The sequence below is a fragment of the Zea mays genome, chromosome 9 (genome assembly GCF_902167145.1).
Source record: "Zea mays cultivar B73 chromosome 9, Zm-B73-REFERENCE-NAM-5.0, whole genome shotgun sequence".
Lineage (NCBI taxonomy): Eukaryota > Viridiplantae > Streptophyta > Magnoliopsida > Poales > Poaceae > Zea > Zea mays.
Window position 1 is genome coordinate 162,748,316 of NC_050104.1, and position 12,112 is coordinate 162,760,427.

Below are 12,112 nucleotides of genomic sequence, written 5' to 3' on the forward strand. Positions count from 1 at the left end.
TGTTAAAAGAGGTAGAAAATCTAAATTTGCTCCTAAAACTGTAGAAGGCTTTTTACTTGGTTATGACTCAAACACAAGGGCATATAGGGTCTTTAACAAGTCCACTGGACTAGTTGAAGTCTCATGTGACGTTGTGCTTGATGAAACTAACGGCTCTCAAGTAGAGCAAGTTGATGTTGATGAGATAGGTAATGAAGAGGCTCCATGCATAGCGCTAAGGAACATGTCCATTGGGGATGTGTGTCCTGAGGGATCCAAAGAGCCTCCAAGTGCACAAGATCAACCATCCTCCACCACGCAAGCATCTCCACCAACTCAAAATGAGGATGAGGCTCACGTTGATGAAGGGCAAAATCAAGAAGATGAGCCACCTCAAGATGATGGCAATGATCAAGGGGGAGATGCAAATGATCAAGAAATAGAGGATGAGGAAGAACCAAGGCCGCCACACCCAAGAGTCCACCAAGCAATACAACGAGATCACCCCGTCGACACCATCCTCGGCGACATTCATAAGGGGGTAACCACTCGATCTCGTGTTGCACATTTTTGTGAACATTACTCTTTTGTTTCCTCTATTGAGCCACACAGGGTAGAGGAAGCACTTCAAGATTCGGATTGGGTGGTGGCGATGCAAGAGGAGCTCAACAACTTCACTAGGAATGAGGTGTGGCATTTAGTTCCACGTCCTAACCAAAATGTTGTAGGAACCAAATGGGTGTTCCGCAACAAGCAGGATGAGCATGGTGTGGTGACAAGGAACAAAGCACGACTTGTGGCCAAGGGATACTCCTAAGTCGAAGGTTTGGATTTCGGTGAAACCTATGCACCCGTAGCTAGGCTTGAGTCAATTCGCATATTATTAGCCTATGCTACTTACCATGGCTTTAAGCTTTATCAAATGGACGTGAAAAGTGCTTTCCTCAACGGACCAATCAAGGAAGAGGTCTATGTTGAGCAACCTCCCGGCTTTGAAGACAGTGAGTACCCTAACCATGTCTATAGGCTCTCTAAGGCGCTTTATGGGATCAAGCAAGCCCCAAGAGCATGGTATGAATGCCTTAGAGATTTCCTTATTGCTCATGGCTTCAAAGTCGGCAAGGTCGATCCTACACTCTTTACTAAAACTCTTGAAAATGACTTGTTTGTATGCCAAATTTATGTTGATGATATTATATTTGGGTCTACTAACGAGTCTACATGTGAAGAGTTTAGTAGGATCATGACACAGAAATTCGAGATGTCGATGATGGGGGAGTTGAAGTATTTTCTAGGATTCCAAGTCAAGCAACTCCAAGAGGGCACCTTCATTAGCCAAACGAAGTACACTCAAGACATTCTAACCAAGTTTGGAATGAAGGATGCCAAGCCCATCAAGACACCCATGGGAACCAATGGGCATCTCGACCTCGACACGGGAGGTAAATCCGTCGATCAAAAGGTATACCGGTCGATGATTGGTTCATTGCTTTATTTATGTGCATCTCGACCGGATATTATGCTTTCCGTTTGCATGTGTGCAAGATTCCAATCCGACCCTAAGGAATCCCACCTTACGGCCGTAAAACGAATCTTGAGATATTTGGCTTATACACCTAAGTTTGGGCTTTGGTACCCTCGGGGATCCACTTTTGATTTGATTGGTTATTCGGATGCCGATTGGGCGGGGTGTAAGATTAATAGGAAGAGCACATCGGGGACTTGCCAGTTCTTGGGAAGATCCTTGGTGTCTTGGGCCTCAAAGAAGCAAAATTCGGTCGCTCTTTCCACCGCCGAAGCCGAGTACATTGCCGCAGGCCATTGTTGCGCGCAATTACTTTGGATGAGGCAAACCCTGCGGGACTACGGTTACAAATTAACCAAAGTTCCTTTGCTATGTGATAATGAGAGTGCAATCAAAATGGCCGACAATCCCGTCGAGCATAGCCGCACTAAGCACATAGCCATTCGGTATCATTTTCTTAGGGATCACCAACAAAAGGGAGATATCGAGATTTCTTACATAAATACTAAAGATCAATTAGCCGATATCTTTACCAAGCCTCTTGATGAACAATCTTTTACCAAACTTAGGCATGAGCTCAATATTCTTGATTCACGCAATTTCTTTTGCTAGATTGCACACATAGCTCATTTATATACCTTTGATCATATCTCTTTTATATGCTATGACTAATGTGTTTTCAAGTCTATTTCAAACCAAGTCATAAGTATATTGGGAATTGGAGTCTTCGGCGACGACAAAGGCTTCCACTCCGTAACTCATACTTCGCCATCACTCCAAGCAACTCTCTATTCTTTAGGGAGAAATGAGCATCAAAGAAAAGGACTTCGCCTTTTGGTATAATCTTAACGCATTTATTTATGACCAAAGGGGGAGATAGCACTTCGAGGGCTCTAATGATTCCGTTTTTGGCGATTCATGCCAAAAAGGGGGAGAAATGAGCCCAAAGCAAAAGGACCGCATCACCACCACCAAATTCAAAAACTTAGTGCTTTCCAAAAGTATTTATCATTTGGTATCCTATTGTGTTCAAAAGGGGGAGAAAGTAGTATTTCAAAAATGATATATCAAAACCCTCTTGAACACTAAGAGGTGGATCTCTTTTAGGGGGAGTTTTGTTAAGTCAAAAGAAAAGCATTTGAAACAGGGGGAGAAAATTTCAAATCTTGAAAATGCTTTACAAACTCTTATTCATTTACCTTTGACTATTTGCAAAAGATCTTTGAAATAGATTTACAAAAAGAATTTGCAAAAACAAAACTTGTGGTGCAAACGTGGTCCAAAATGTTACATAAGAAAGGAACATTCCATGCATATCTTGTAAGTAGTTATATTGGCTAAATTCCAAGCAACCTTTACACTTACATTATGCAAACTAGTTCAATTATGCACTTCTATATTTGCTTTGGTTTGTGTTGGCATCAATCACCAAAAAGGGGGAGATTGAAAGGGAATTAGGCTTACACCTAGTCCTAAATAATTTTGGTGATTGAATTGCCCAACATAAATCTTTGGACTAACTAAGTTTGCTCAAGTGTATAGATTATACAGGTGTAAAAGGTTCACCCTCAGCAAATAAAAAGACCAAGTTTTGGATTCAATAAAGGAGCAAAGGGGCAACCGAAGGCACCCCTGGTCTGGCGCACCGGACTGTCCGGTGTGCCACCGGACAGTGAACAGTACCTGTCCGGTGCACCAGGGGACTCAGACTCAAACTCGCCACCTTCGGGAATTTCCAGGGCGACTCGGCTATAATTCACCGGACTGTCCGGTGTACACCGGACAGTGTCCGGTGCGCCAAGGGAGGTCGGCCTCAGGAACTCGCCAGCTTCGGGAAACGCCAACGGCTAGCCCGCTAAAATTCACCGGACTGTCCGGTGTGCACCGGACTGTCCGGTGTGCACCGGACTGTCCGGTGCGCCTCCGAAGCAACGGTCATCTCCGCGCCAACGGCTCTCTGCCGCGCATTTAATGCGCCCTCTGCGCGCGCAGAAGTCAGAATCGCCCATGCTGGCACACCGGACATCAAACAGTACCTGTCCGGTGTGCACCGGACACCCAGGCGGGCCCACAAGTCAGAAGCTCCAACGGTCAGAATCCAACGGCAGTGATGACGTGGCAGGGGGCACCGGACTGTCCGGTGTGCACCGGACTGTCCGGTGCGCCATCGAGCAGACAGCCTCCTAACGGCCACATTTGGTGGTTGGAGCTATAAATACCCCAACCACCCCACCATTCATTGCATCCAAGTTTTCCACTTCTCAACTACTACAAGAGCTCTAGCATTCAATTCTAGACACACTAAAGAGATCAAATCCTCTCCAATTCCACACAAAGCCCTAGTGACTAGTGAGAGTGATTTGCCGTGTTCATTTGAGCTCTTGCGCTTGGATTGCTTCTTTTCTTTCTCACTTGTTCTTGAGATCACAACTCCATTGTAATCAAGGCAAGAGGCACCAATTGTGTGGTGGCCCTTGCGGGGAAGTTTTGTTCCCGGCTTTGATTTGAGAAGAGAAGCTCACTCGGTCCGTGGGACCGTTTGAGAGAGGGAAGGGTTGAAAGAGACCCGGCCTTTGTGGCCTCCTCAACGAGGAGTAGGTTTGCAAGAACCGAACCTCGGTAAAACAAATCTCCGTGTCTCACTTGCTCATTCGCTTGAGATTTGCTTTGCGCCCTCTCTCGCGGACTCGTTTCTTTATTACTAACGCTAACCCCGGCTTATAGTTGTGTTTATATTTGTAAATTTCAGTTTCGCCCTATTCACCCCCCCTCTAGGCGACTATCACTCCGCCTCGCCCGACCCTAGGGCTCGGACTCGACCTCGGCCCCGGAAGACGACGAACTCCACCTCGCCCGACCCTAGGGCTCAGACTCGGCCTCAGCCCCGGAAGACGACGAACTCCGCCTCGCCCGACCCCAGGGCTCGGACTCGGCCTCGGCCCCGGAAGACGACGAACTCCGCCTCGCCCGACCCCAGGGCTCGGACTCGGTCCTGGCCTCAGCCGACGGTCTCCTCCTCGCCCGACCCAGGGGCTCGGACTCGACCTCGACCTCGGAAGACAGACTCGACCTCGACCTCGGAGGAGCCTCCGCCTCGCCCGACCCAGGGCTCGGACCGACCACGTCGCAGGAGGGGCCATCATTGCCTTACCCCTAGCTAGCTCTGGCTACGGGGAACAAGACCGGTGTCCCATCTAGCTCGCCCCAGCAAAGCAAATAATGATGGCGCCCCGCGTGCTCCATGACGACGACGGCTCTCAGCCCCCTTACGGAAGCAAGGAGACGTCAGCAAGGACTCGACAGCCCCGACAGCTGTCCTTCCGCCAGGCTCCAGCGCTCCTCCGACGGCCACGACATCTCATGAACAGGGTGTCAAAACCTCTCCGGCTGCCACGACGGCATGTACTTAGGGCACTAGCTCCTCTCTGCTAGACACGTTAGCACACTGCTACATCTCCCATTATACACCTAGACCCTCTCCTTACGCTTATAAAAGGAAGGTCCAGGGCCCTCTTATAGAGGGTTGGCCGCGCGGGGAAGGACGGGACGGCGCACGCACAAGCCTCTCGCTCCCTCCCGCGCGGACGCTTGTAACCCCCTACTGCAAGCGCACCCGACCTGGGCGCGGGACAAACACGAAGGCCGTGGGTTTCCCCTTTTACGCCTGTCTCCCTCCGGCTTTTCCCCCTTCGCGCTCCATCTCGCGCCGACCCATCTGGGCTGGGGCACGCGGCGACAATTTACTCGTCGGTCCAGGGACCCCCCGGGGTCGAAACGCCGACAGTTGGCGCACTAGGTAGGGGCCTGCTGCGTGTTGACGAACAGCTTCCCGTCAAGCTCCAGATGGGTAGTCACCAGCAACCTTTCCAGCCTGGAACGGTGCTCCGTTTCGGGAGCCTTGAGTTCATGTCCCTCGACGGCAGCTACGACATGATACTCCTTCTCCCGCCGCGCGACAGCGACAATGGCGGCCGACAACCCGCCCGCCGGCGGCGGAATCGACGACGTCTTCCCCACATGGCGGAAGAACAACATTCGGGCTTGTCCCGTCGCCTCCCCCGCCGACGAAGGAGGAGGCGGGGCAACCAAGGCCAAGCAGGAGGCGGCACCTCATCGGCTGTCGAGTGAGTCGACGGCGCCGGCGCCCCAACGGGGGACACGTCGGGCATCAACCTCGCGTCTGAGACAAAGATGAGCGACGTTTCCCCGCAACACGCCAACTCCAAGCGGACGGACGACGCCAGCACGCTCGCGAAGGACTTGCTGGGCGTCACCCTCGTACCTGAGACGACGGTGCAGTCTGCCCCTGACGTGACTTCGTCACCGCCCGTCGACCAAGAGGTACCGACCGATTCCCATCTCGAGCCTTTTGGATTCAGCCTCGACCCACCAAGCGACTTCGTTTCGGTGGACGCTTTCATAGAGGCGAGTCCAAACCCTCCGGGGTACGGTATGCGGTCACCCTGGTACCGGCTGACAGCCGTCTTGTGATTTCTCCGGACTTGGTAACCCCAGTGCCATGCGGGACTTCATGACTGCATGCGACTACTGCCTTTTCCGATTGTTCCGACGGTAGCCGTAGCTTCGGCGATGAGGACTGCGGCCCAAGTCGTGAATGTTTCCACATCGATCTAGGGGGTCCCGGCGAAGGCAACCATCTCGGTATACCGGAAAACGGTGATCCCCCTAGGCCTGCGCCTCGCGTTGACATCCTTCGGGAGCTAGCTGTGGTCCCAGTCCCTGCGGGGGGTCAGGACTCACAGCTCGAGCAAATCCGCGAGATGCAGGCCAGGCTCGACGAGGGAGCAGGAACACTTGAGCCGTTCCGCGGGGACATCAGGCAGGAATGGGCAGGCCAACCTCCGGCCGGAGAAGCGCGTCATCTACCCCAGGGCATCCAGCACCGCATCGCCAACGATGTCAGGGCAAGGCCGCCACCGGCTTCCAGTGGGGTCGGCCAGAACCTGGCTGTAGCGGCAATACTTCTCCGCGCGATGCCGAAACCATCAACCACCGAGGGGCGGCGTATCCAGGGAGAGCTCAAGAATCTCCTGGAGGATGCCGCGGTCCGACGGGCCGAAAGCTCTGCCTCCCGAAGGCAGGGCTACCCCTCGGAGCATCGCGCCGTGACTTCCCGATTCATGCGGGAAGCCTCGGTACACACCGGGTGCACGCGCAACACAGCGCCTGCGGCCCCGGGTCGCCTCGGCAACGAGCACCATCACCGCAACCGTCGAGCCCACCTCGACGAGAAGGTGCGCCGAGGCTACCACCCCAGGCGTGGGGGATGCTACGACAGCGGGGAGGATCGGAGTCCCTCGCCCGAACCACCCGGTCCACAGACTTTCAGCCGGGCCATACGACGGGCGCCGTTCCCGACCCAGTTCCGAACCTCGACTACTATCACAAAGTACTCAGGGGAGACGAGGCCGGAACTGTGGCTCGCGGACTACCGGCTGGCCTGCCACCTGGGTGGAACGGACGATGACAACCTCATCATCCGCAACCTCCCCCTGTTCCTCTCTGACACCGCTCGAGCCTGGCTGGAGCATTTGCCTCCGGGGCAGATCTCCAACTGGGACGACCTGGTCCAAGCCTTCGCCGACAACTTCCAGGGCACGTACGTGCGCCCTGGGAACTCCTGGGATCTCCGAAGCTGCCGCCAGCAGCCGGGAGAGTCTCTCCGGGACTACATCCGGCGATTCTCGAAGCAGCGCACCGAGCTGCCCAACGTCACCGACTCGGATGTCATCGGTGCGTTCCTCGCCGGCACCACCTGCCGCAACCTGGTGAGCAAGCTGGGTCGCAAGACCCCCACTAGGGCGAGCGAGCTGATGGACATCGCCACCAAGTTCGCCTCTGGCCAGGAGGCGGTTGAGGCCATCTTCCGGAAAGACAAGCAGCCCCAGGGCCGCTAGCCGGAAGATGTCCCCGAGGCGTCCCCTCAGCGCGGCACCAAGAAGAAAGGCAAGAAGAAGTCGCAAGCGAAACGCGATGCCGCCGACGCGGACCTTGTCGCTGCCGCTGAGTACAAGAACCCTCGGAAACCTCCCGGAGGCGCCAATCTCTTCGACAAGATGCTCAAGGAGTCGTGCCCCTATCATCAAGGGCCCGTCAAGCACACCCTTGAGGAATGCGCCATGCTTCGGCGCTACTTTCACAAGGCCGGGCCACCTGCGGAAGGTGGCAGGGCCCACGACGACGCTAAGAAGGAGGATCGCAAGGCAGGAGAGTTACCCGAGGTCTATGACTGCTTCATGATCTACGGTGGGCAAGTGGCGAACGCCTCGGCTTGGCTCCGCAAGCAAGAGCGTCGGGAGGTCTGCTCGGTAAAGGTGGCGGCGCCAGTCTACCTAGACTGGTCCGACAAGCCCATCACCTTCGACCAGGGCGACCACCCCGACCGCGTGCCGAGTTCGGGGAAATACCCGCTCGTTGTCGACCCCATCATCGGCAACGTCAGGCTCACCAAGGTCCTCGTGGACGGAGGCAGCAACCTCAACATCATCTACGCCGAGACCCTCGGGCTCCTGCGGATCGATCTATCCTCGGTCCGGGCAGGCGCGGCGCCTTTCCACGGGATCATCCCTGGGAAACGCGTCCAGCCCCTCGGACAACTCGATCTACCCGTCTGCTTTGGGACTCCCTCCAACTTCCGAAGGGAAACCCTCACGTTCGAGGTGGTCGGGTTCCGAGGAACCTACCACGCAGTGTTGGGAGGCCATGCTACGCCAAGTTCATGGCCGTCCCCAACTACACCTACCTCAAGCTCAAGATGTCGGGCCCCAACGGGGTCGTCACCGTCGGCCCCACGTACCGACACGCGTACGAACGCGACGTGGAGTGCGTGGAGTACGCCGAGGCCCTCGCCGAATCCGAGGCCCTCATCGCCGACCTGGAGAGCCTCTCCAAGGAGGCGCTAGACGTGAAGCGCCATGCCGGCAACTTCGAGCCACCGGAGACGGTTAAGGCCGTCCCTCTTGACCCCAGCAACGACGCCTCCAAGCAGATCCGGATCGGCTCCGAGCTCGATCCCAAATAGGAAGCAGTGCTCGTCGACTTTCTCCGCGTAAACGCCGACGTTTTCGCGTGGAGTCCCTCGGACATGCCCGGCATATCGAGGGATGTCGCCGAGCACTCGCTGGATATCCGAGCTGGAGCCCGACCCGTGAAGCAGCCTCTGCGTCGATTCGACGAAGAAAAGCGCAGAGCCATAGGCGAGGAGATCCACAAGCTAATGGCGGCGGGGTTCATCAAAGAGGTATTCCATCCCGAATGGCTCGCCAACCCTGTGCTTATGAGAAAGAAAGGAGGGAAATGGCGGATGTGTGTAGACTACACTGGTCTAAACAAAGCATGTCCAAAAGTTCCCTACCCTCTGCCTCGCATCGATTAAATTGTGGATTCCACTGCTGGGTGCGAAACCCTGTCTTTCCTCGATGCCTACTCAAGGTATCACCAAATCAGGATGAAAGAGTCCGACCAGCTCGCGACTTCTTTCATCACACCTTTCGGCATGTACTGTTATGTTACCATGTCGTTTGGTTTGAGGAATGCGGGGTGCGACATACCAAAGGTGCATGAACCACGTGTTCGGCGAACACATTGGTCGAACGGTCGAGGCTTACGTCGATGACATCGTAGTCAAGACGAGGAAAGCCTCTGACCTCCTTTCCGACCTTGAAGCGACATTCCGGTGTCTCAAGGCGAAAGGCGTAAAACTCAATCCTGAGAAGTGCGTCTTCGGAGTCCCCCGAGGCATGCTCTTGGGGTTCATCGTCTCCGAGCGGGGCATCGAGGCCAACCCGGAGAAAATCGCGGCCATCACCAACATGGGGCCCATCAAGGACTTGAAAGGCGTACAGAGGGTCACGGGATGCCTTGCGGCTCTGAGCCGTTTCATCTCGCGCCTCGGCGAAAGAGGCCTGCCTCTGTACCGCCTCTTAAGAAAGGCCGAGTGCTTCACTTGGACCCCTGAGGCTGAGGAAGCCCTCGGGAACCTGAAGGCGCTCCTCACGAACGCGCCCATCTTGGTGCCCCCCGCTGCCGGAGAAGCCCTCTTGATCTACGTCGCCGCTACCACTCAGGTGGTCAGCGCCGCGATCGTGGTTGAGAGACGAGAAGAGGGGCATGCATTGCCCGTCCAGAGGCCAGTCTACTTCATCAGTGAGGTACTGTCCGAAACCAAGATCTGCTACCCACAAATTCAGAAGCTGTTGTACGTGGTGGAAGTTGCGACACTACTTCGAGTCTCATCCGGTGACTGTGGTGTCATCTTTCCCCCTGGGGGAGATCATCCAGTGCCGAGAGGCCTCGGGTAGGATTGCAAAGTGGGCAATGGAAATCATGGGCGAGACAATCTCGTTCGCCCCTCGGAAGGCCATCAAGTCCCAAGTCTTGGCAGACTTTGTGGCTGAATGGGTCGATACCCAGCTCCCGACAGCTCCGATCCAACCGGAACTCTGGACCATGTTTTTCGACGGGTCGCTGATGAAGACAGGGGCAGGCGCGGGCCTGCTCTTCATCTCGCCCCTCGGAAAGCACCTATGCTACGTGCTACGCCTCCACTTCCCGGCGTCCAATAATGTGGCTGAGTACGAGGCTCTGGTCAACGGGTTGCGCATCACCATCGAGCTAGGGGTCCGACGCCTCGACGCTCGCGGTGACTCGCAGCTCGTCATTGACCAAGTCATGAAGAACTCCCACTGCCGCGACCCGAAGATGGAAGCCTACTACGATGAGGTTCGGCGCCAGGAGGACAAGTTCTACGGGCTCGAGCTCAACCACATCGCCCGACGATACAACGAGACTGTGGATGAGCTGGCTAAGATAGCCTTGGGGCAGACAACGGTTCCCCCGGACGTCTTCTCCCGAGACCTGCATCAACCCTCCGTCAAGACCGACGACGCGCCCGAGCCCGAGAAGGCCTCGGCCCAGCCCGAGGCACCCTCGGCCCCCGAGGGTGAGGCACTGCGCGTCGAGGAGGAGCGGAGCGCCTAATCGAAATTGGCAGACCCCGTACCTGCAATATCTCCACCGAGGAGAGCTACCCCTCGACCGAGCCGAAGCTCGGCGGTTGGCGCGGCGCGCCAAGTCGTTCATCTTGCTGGGGGACGGGAAGGAGCTCTACCACCGCAGCCCCTCAGGCATCCTCCAGCGATGCATATCCATCGCCGAAGGCCAGGAGCTGTAACACCCTGGATTTTGGGGTATAAAAACTTCTTTGCTCTATACTCAAAATTCAGGTGTTACCTTTTCTTTTCCTCTTTTTTTTATTTAAACAGGGAGTTTACATGAAATTTACAAGTGCTATTTTAAATAAATATGTGTATTGCATTTCGTGTCGAAGCACATTTTCTCTCTGTTTGCTAAAATGATCTTGGCGGTGTCCACGCTCTGAAGAAGGAAAAACTATCGAATTAAATTATCTGGGCATGATCTAATATAAATAAATATATTCATATAAACATATATGTATATTCATATCTAAATCAAAAAAAAAGAAAACAAATTTCTTTTTCTCCTCACCCCACTCACGTAACCGGTCTGGCCGCAGCCATCGCGCATGGCGGCATGCGCAGCGTGCGCATTCAGTGCCTCTCCCATGCACGAACTACCCCTCCACTCCCTTGGTCAAAGAAGCCAAAAGCAGGCATCGCATGCAGCCTGGCCCGCCAGCCCACGCGCGTGTGCTCAGTCGCGAGGACGCCAGGCGAGCCGCGCATGCCAACTGCCCATGCCGCCCGTACCTCTGCCCCAGCATGTCCCAGCGCGTCGTGGCCCAGGCACCCCGCTCGGCCCAGCCGGCCACTTGACGCCGCGCGTGCCCCTTTAGCGCGAGCAGCACACGCCCAAGCGGCAGCGCACAGCTGCGCCGTGGCCGTGCATTTGCTCCATGGCTATTTTGCTGCGACGAGGGGTCGCCTGTCATCTTTGCCCCTATCCTGTAACTGCTTCCCCGCGCGCGCACAAAAAACTGCCCAGCCGCGCTTCTGCCGCTGCCCCGCTCGGCCAGCTCACGCCCACGTCGCCTCCTCTCTCACCAATATCCGCCGCGCTTGCCGCATGTCGAGTCTCCCCGAGCAGATCGCCGTTGTCCCTGCACCAAGCACACCGGAGAACTGACGTCGGCCACGAACCTCCGTCCCAAGACTTGCGGCTCTTGGGAACTGCCGTGTTCACTCCCCGCCGCGCCGGAGCTCCGTTAAGCCGTTGCCGTGACATTCTCCGTCGAGATCCGTTTCGAGGTGAGAAAATATCATGCGTCGTTTGATTTCTTTTCTCGGACCTCGTCTTGATGTTGATCTGCTATCACTCACCCCAACGCCGCGCTGCTGTCTGCTACCCTGCCTTGCCCGCTATGCCACCGTGTTGTAGAGATGTAGCCGTGCCGGCCATGGCCGTCAACCGTCGTGCATCAACACAGCGCTTGCCGAGCCTCACCGTTGCTGCTCCGCAGGTCGCCACGCATGCTCGTGATAGTGTCCCCTTCCACCGGCATCGCCTCGCCCCCTGGCCTCCACTTCCCAGCGCGACAGGATCCATCCCACCCCTGTGCAGTGCTCGTGCGTCCAGCCATGGGCAGGCGCGATGACGCCTGGGCGTGTG